The sequence below is a fragment of the Macrobrachium rosenbergii genome, chromosome 28 (genome assembly GCF_040412425.1).
Source record: "Macrobrachium rosenbergii isolate ZJJX-2024 chromosome 28, ASM4041242v1, whole genome shotgun sequence".
Classification (NCBI taxonomy): Eukaryota; Metazoa; Arthropoda; class Malacostraca; order Decapoda; family Palaemonidae; genus Macrobrachium; species Macrobrachium rosenbergii.
The window spans coordinates 18,296,955-18,304,518 of NC_089768.1; the positions used below are offsets into that span (position 1 = coordinate 18,296,955).

The 7,564-nt window shown below is 34.1% G+C and overlaps 1 long non-coding RNA gene across 1 annotated transcript; it reads left to right on the plus strand.

The window, feature by feature from the left end:
• Window positions 1-4,555: 4,555 nt before the first annotated feature.
• LOC136853903 (uncharacterized) lies at window positions 4,556-6,915 on the plus strand. The gene is made up of 3 exons (XR_010857569.1): window positions 4,556-4,825; window positions 5,033-5,117; window positions 6,261-6,915. It is a non-coding gene; the product is annotated as an uncharacterized lncRNA (long non-coding RNA).
• The last annotated feature ends 649 nt before the right edge of the window (window positions 6,916-7,564 follow it).

The following is a 7,564-nucleotide window of genomic DNA, read 5'->3' on the forward strand; positions in this document are numbered from 1 at the left end:
ATATATATATATATATGTATGTGTGTGTTTGTGTCTATATTTTTGTGTATATATAAGTGTTCTTTATTCAATATGCCATGACATTTTTATTTATATTCTGCATACAGTTACAAAACGACAAAAAGAAATGACAGTAACGCTTTTGGCAGCACTTTCATTATTTTGAGGCGTCCTTAATTCTTCGGTTTTGGATTATTTCAAAAAGCATTGGTTTTATTCCAGACTGAAAATCGTAAGTTCTTAGAAAAACATATTAATTACAGCTTCCAATTCCAGGTATCTTGTTTTCTGCAATATGATCATCTGTTCCAAGAGGACTCGTTCTGATCCACAGTGGATGCATTAGGTTGTTGAGTATTTGCGAAGAAAAGCCTGAAAAATCTGAGCTTAATGTTGGAGGTTTCAGTTCATGAAAAAATAACGACATCTGTGTTTCATAGAGGTAAATGTTGTTACAATAAGATCCCGTTCCGGAAGTATCAAAATAAAGAGACCTGCGTAAAATGCCAGTTCCCTCCAACAAAAAATCTATATCATAGCGTTTGGAAAGGAGTACACTGAAATTAAAGTATTGATGGAAAAATGATTTACCGTCATATAATATTTACCCTATCTTCTGAAACAAAATCCTTTATCTATTCACATTTCTCATTTCATTAACTGCTCGACATCATGAGAAAGGCGCAGGGAGAATTATAGTTCGTTGCCCGTTTTTCTCTTATCCGAGATGACTCCGACTCCATAATCTCTTGGAAGCTCAAGATTTTACGATATAAAATTTGACCTGGCAGTTACGAGAAGTTCTGTGAAATAAAGCTTATCTAAGATAGGTAAAAGTGACTGTCGCTGTTCTCAGTGAAGATGAACACGAATGAACTCATAATCACGTAAGAATTACATCTTTTCTCAGAGTCTTTTTTGAGTAAAAAATTTCAACCGTGGGAGGAAAAGAAACATGTTTCTATAGCTATATGTTTATAACGTTGCAGGAAATAAATATTAGATGAACGTTTCTGTCGGTAAACGTGAATATTGCCAGTTTGTTACTTCTAGAATACAGGTTATTTTGTTAAGGCGCAGTCCCCTTCATATAAGGAAAATGAATATGGTAATACATGCATATATATATATATATATATATATATATATAAATATATTATATATATATATATATATATATATATATATATATATATATATATATATATATAGATAGAGATAGATTATATATATATATATAGATAAAGATATATAGAGAGAGAGAGAGAGAGAGAGAGAGAGAGATTATTGCTTTATTCATTAACAGAAATTGTGGAATGACAGCCCCAGGAGCCTTTATTCATATTCTTGCCAGGGCATTTTATCGACGTCCCATAAACAACGAATGTAGGACAACATATGGTAGTGTCAGTAATAACCCAGGAACCATAATTCCAAAACAGAACCGCCGACTCGGCGTAGGAAACCTTACTTTCCGCTTGTTCATTCCTAATTTACTATCGCTGGACGTTGCGTTGCTGTCTGACCTACGTGCAACAAGTTCATGGCGTCTCGGGTGCCATAGATCAACCATAACGGAAAGATTGCTCTGATAAAACCTTCTCGTGGGTTGAATGTATTAATACGACTCACCAGTCAATAACGCAACCTTGGAAGTGGAAATTTTGGGTGATCTTGCGTGCATGAAACTGAAGAAAACCCTTTTCGGCTATAAGCTTATTACTTAATTTATATAATTTTTATGACCATAAATTCTAACAGGAAATGTTTTATGTTTTCACCTAGAATCATATTGATGACTAGGAATAATGATATATTAACACTAATATCAGACTACAAAATTAATAAAGCGTCAGTGTGATTAGCAACTACACGGTTGTTGCTACCATTTTGACAAATAATATTTTTATTAGTAATAGCTATTCCACCTATTGTTCAGATTCTGTAACAATAAACCTTTTCTGGTAACAAGTGGAATTCACAATAGCTAACACGCCTTTACCTAATTGGTGTAATATATCCAAATATATTTAGAATTTCCCTTTTTGAATAGAACCCAATTCGCATTATACCGTTTCATCTCAGTTCTATTATTGCAGTCACACATTCCCCCTCAAATAAAAATATTCTTAGACAAATATATTGACTTATCACCGTTATAATGAAAATTGCATATTTAAGTTAGTAATTAGTGTTATATAAATTTCTAATTAGGTTGTAAGAAATAAAAAATGATAAACACAAATACGTATTTTTTTCTTCGTAAAATTTGGAATTTTTAAGCCCGGGAAGGCCCAGGTTTCCTATTCAAAAGAAGTGTATTGATATCAGAAAGAATTTTTTTGCATTATCTTTTATTAGTATTGTATCAGAATTGAATAATGTTTGATGAGGGAAAATACTGAGGCACCTTTTGATTTCCTCAACTCAAGAAAACTGAAAATCGCTTAGAAATTTTGTCTCGGAAATTTCAATATTTGAAATACAGCGAGCTTTTAAGGCATTCAATTTGTACCCCTTCAGTTTCCGTGAAGTGACGGACTATGTTAAAATAACAGTGGTAATCAAATTTGCACTTATTAGGTTTTGATTGCCTTAATAATGAAAACACACATATAAAATATTATTCATATATCAACGATAACAATTTTACAATCTAAGATGAGAAGTTGAGAACCAGTTCTAACTCATACGAGTTCACTGGGAAACCCTGTAGGGAAGTAACTCCAGACACAGTGAGACAAAAAACCGACGGTTTTTGCGCTCATTTGTGTACCTTGGGTCGCTTTGCAGTTCAAGGACATCATTAAATCCGGACTCTTGTTCATTTTATAGCAAATGTTGCAACAGAATTACTTTTCAACCCCACCGGAATCTACACGGTATTCAGTCGAAGGAAAAGACTCCGACGAGTCTGATGACATAATGTTTCACTGGCAAAAACCGTTATTGCTCCACAGATATGTTAGGTCCCTCGCCCACACACCCACCCCCTACCACATCTCCCGAACGCCAAAAATCGATATCTGGATCTGCGAGACGGCCGAACGGATTTCGATGATATTTAACACGATTGGAGACCTTAGTGGGAAACCTGTAAAGCCAGAGTTTCATCCCAATCAGTTGAATACTTCCAGGGTTATAAAGGGCCGAAGTCGGGGTTTTTGCGTACTCGGGTGGCTGGGATCTACTAACTGCCAACTACCGTGGCGGTTGATATATATATATATATTATATATATATATATATATATATATATATATATATATATATATATATATATATATATATATATATGTATGTATATATTTGTATATTATATATATATATATATATATATATAAACAGGCCTCAACCTTATAATTAAAATATTCACTCGGGACCGAACACAGAACTCTGAAGAAAGGGAAAGACGCTACAAACTGACTCTCACAAAAGTCACAAACGAAGGTGGGATCCAAGTACTTGATAGTACCTAGGGAGTTGGAGTTACCTTGCAGGCTACACACCTTTGCATAACAGATGTTTTTAATGAAATCCCAACATAATAGTGGCTCAGCTGGTAGCAGATAAGTATTTAATGACCTATGAGACTTGTTGGTAGCCCCTTTGTTTTAGTATGCATATATTATATACAGTATGTATATATATATATATATATATATATATATATATATATATATATATATATATATATATATATATATATATATATATATATATATATATATTTGTGTGTATACATATATATATAAATATATATTTATATATATGTATGTATATATATATATGTATATATTTCAGAATGAAACGTCTGTACGTGAACAAAAGTAAAACGAAAAAAACCAGTAGAAATAATATTTTAAACAAATGCCCAAAACGGGATTTTCAATGCTTACTCGAAGGTTGCAGTTAACCCCTAGACTGAGATAACACAGTAGCCACATATAACAGTCTGGATATTTCAGTAATAAAAAAACGATATAAATATCCTGTATAAAAACTCAGATATCAGTTTCACAGCAGTAATGCAAGGGCTAAATACGTTTAATTATAGTAATATTCATTGTACTTTGCTTTGTTGCCAATCAACCATATACCTTGCTTTTTGGGCTGAAATATATATGTAGCAAGTTTTATAGCCAAATGTAACTTCAATCATACAGTACACACACACACTAATATGTATATGTTTGTGTACACGTATATATAGAATATTTCATTATATATAGATATGACAAAATATCCACGCTAATTAAAAGATATTTCATCAAAGTGATGAAAAGGAATATGCGACAGGATTTATGCTACAAATTATTTCGCGAGCCCTAAAAGAAACTACACGTTACGTCCAGGAAAATCTATTCATGTTCTGTATTTTAAACTTCCATGAAAGACAAGTAAAAGAAAGGAGTAGGCAATAAAAATAATACTTGTAAAATGAGCGATTTCAAGGCTATCCATAGATCGCAGTCAGTCGTGTTCCAAGAAGCAAGACACTACTAAGACTTAAGAGTCCTTGGCAAATGACAACATCGTTCCAGTTGGGAGTGGACATTTGAACCTTCGGAGTTCGGTCCTTCTAGTCTTTGAGTGTAACATCGTTCTGGGCGGTAGACGGTTACCGGGAGTGTGTTAAGTAATCCTTGTTTCCTCTAGAGAGGCGTAATCAACTCCTTAATTTAGCGTAACGTAATTGGACTCGTTGTGGATTTTTACGTAAGAACCGTTTATCGCGAGACAAAACTACAGTTGGCTTTTGACGTCTCCATCGATTGTTGTCACTATGTTGTTCAAGTTACAATAAACACCTGGCTTCTTCAAGGTAACAATGGAAGTTTACTATATTATTGATATATTGTATATTTTTTTTTATTTTGTGATTTTTGAGTCTGTTAGTATCGTATGAATCTTTGGCAGTCATCATTGCTATTTCTGTGGTCATTTACCCATCATCTGACGTGAGTAAAAGCCCAACATTTACAAGATTTTGAGTAAAGTTACCACAGCCCTAAAGCTTTCTCTTTTCCAGGATGTTTTTGGTACGAGTTTGACTTTGGGCTCCTGTTCTAACGGTAAAACTTCACGCATGATAAAGCTGCTCTCTCTAGCAACAGGTATGCAGGAGGTATTTTTTTCGCCAAGTTTAGTTTTTAAGTAATTTGTAATTTCTTTCAATTTGTCATAAATTTACTCAACTTTTGTAATTTTGTAAAATTTACTTTTTAATTTTTTTTAATATTTACGTTCTTAATTGTCATAAATTTACTGCTGTTAATTTTTAATAAATTTAATTTTTTTAATTTGTCTTAAATTTAAGTTTTTAATTTCTGTAAAAAATTTACTAGTGTTATAAATTTACTTTTAATTTGTATATACTGTTCTTGAACAGTTTATACCTTATCCTCCACCCCTTTAGGGGCGGCGCCCCTGGAGGGGTGGGGATAAGGTATATACTGTTCTTGAACAGTATACACCTTATCCTCCACCCCTTTAGGGGAGGCGCCCCTAAAAGGGGTGGGGGAGCCCCCATGTTCTGCATAGTAGGTCGTATGACCTACTATGCAGGTTCTTGGGTGGTATTGTTTGCTAATTAAAGTTTCTTTCAGGTGTTTAGTAAAACTTAAACTATTTCTTAGCTTTTTTGTAAGTTCCGATAAGTATTAGGTTTAAATGTCCTTGGCTACCTCCCACTTTTAAGTTTGCAGAAGCTCCCAAAGGTTTGAGGAAATTAATGCTTATGCCATCAGCATTAAAACGTAACCTAAATTTATGTATAGGTCTGGCCTCTTGGTATGATTTACTTTAGAATTTTGGCTTCCTGAAAATGGATAAAGTTTCTGGCTAGGTTAAGTCAGTTAAGATTTGGCTAATTTTCATAAAGGTTTTGCCCGAATTTAAATTTTTAAGCGTAAAATTGCCGTTAGACATAACAATTTTCAGAGGGTTCGAACTTGTCATTTCCTTTCTCGCAACGTAAAGTTTCTGGTTATAGGGGTTATAGGAAGCTCTGTAAATGTAGGGTCATTTACAATAGTAAGGTTTGATTGCCCAATAACTGCTCTCGAAAATCATCAAAACCATGCCAAAATTTTCCCCAGATTGTCCAGAGTAATGTTTGGATTTCTGCTGTTAGCAGATGGAGTTAGTTTTATGAAGTTACTGTTTTTATGAAGTTATAGTGTAACAAGTTTAGCTATTTTTAATCACCGATAATTGCTTGTTTTAACTTTAAACGTGTTTTCTCCTTTTCGGACGAGGATCCGGTGAGGTTGGGCAGTTACTAGACTTGACGTCTAGAGAGCTTGGCAGTCTTATTTCGGCATTGCATTCAAGTATGGATAATTACGACGTTATGGAGATCGTCTTCGATTTAGCGTGGTATTGTGACAATGTAATGGTTTGAGACGAAGCCGCAAGGTTATAAGAAGAGCTGGGCTTGTGGACATTCCACGAAGCACTGGTAGCGTTTTACGCTTACATCCGAAGGAGAAAGTGAGAGACGAGTGAGAGGACTTTGGTGACCTTTGGTTACCGTTACTACGTAGGTTTATGCACACCCACGAGGATTTTCTGCACTTGATACGTACGATGTTATGTTGTAACTGCCCCCGCCAAGACTGGAATACTGTCAATTGTTTTGCAAATGTTTAGAGAGCTCTTGAAGAGAGAAGACCATTTTTCCTACTGTGGGGGATATATACTGCAAACAGCTTTTGAAGATTCTCAGATCTACCCGAAGTTAAGCGCACTTTTCTAGACTTGTAATTTCTCAGCAAGATGCTTATCTGCATGGTTTGGATGTTATCGAGAATCCGGGACTTGCCATTGTTACTTTAATATGTATAATAATTATTCATGCGTTCTCTTAAGCATTCGTACTTACATCAATTGTTAATAAATTCGTAATTTATTTACGGTTTTTATCCATAAGCCTTCGTTGTACTGGGTTGTCCATGGAACATGAGGATGCATACGTTTTGTATAAGGAGCCTGGTTATGGGATAACAAGACCCGTAACAGTAGTAACTCACAGCTAGGAACTTTCAGATCCTGTTAACAAATAACACGAAAGCGATATTTTGTTTAGTTGAAAGTATGGAAATTTTAATTTTTTTTTTTGCATGAAATAATTGGAATGTTTACTTTGAAAGTATGAAAATTGTCATATTTTTTTTGCATTAAATAATTGGAATATGTTTACTTTGAGTGAGGTGTAGCAAGTTAAGTTTGTCAGGTATGTTGGTTAGTTTTGATGCTATTAGATTACTCATAGCATAAGCAGTGTATTTATGATGCTATCTTTAACATTGAGTTTGTTACTCTGTGAACATAGGCAATTGAGTTTTACTTCATGAACATAGGCAATTGAGTTTTACTTCATGAGCATAGGCAATTGAGTTTTACTTCATGAGCATAGGCAAATGTTTTACTTCATGAACATAGGCAATTGAGTTTTACTCCATGAACATAGGCAATTGAGTTTTACTCCATGAACGTAGGCAATTGAGTTTTACTCCATGAACGTAGGCAATTGAGTTTTACTTCATGAGCATAGGCAATT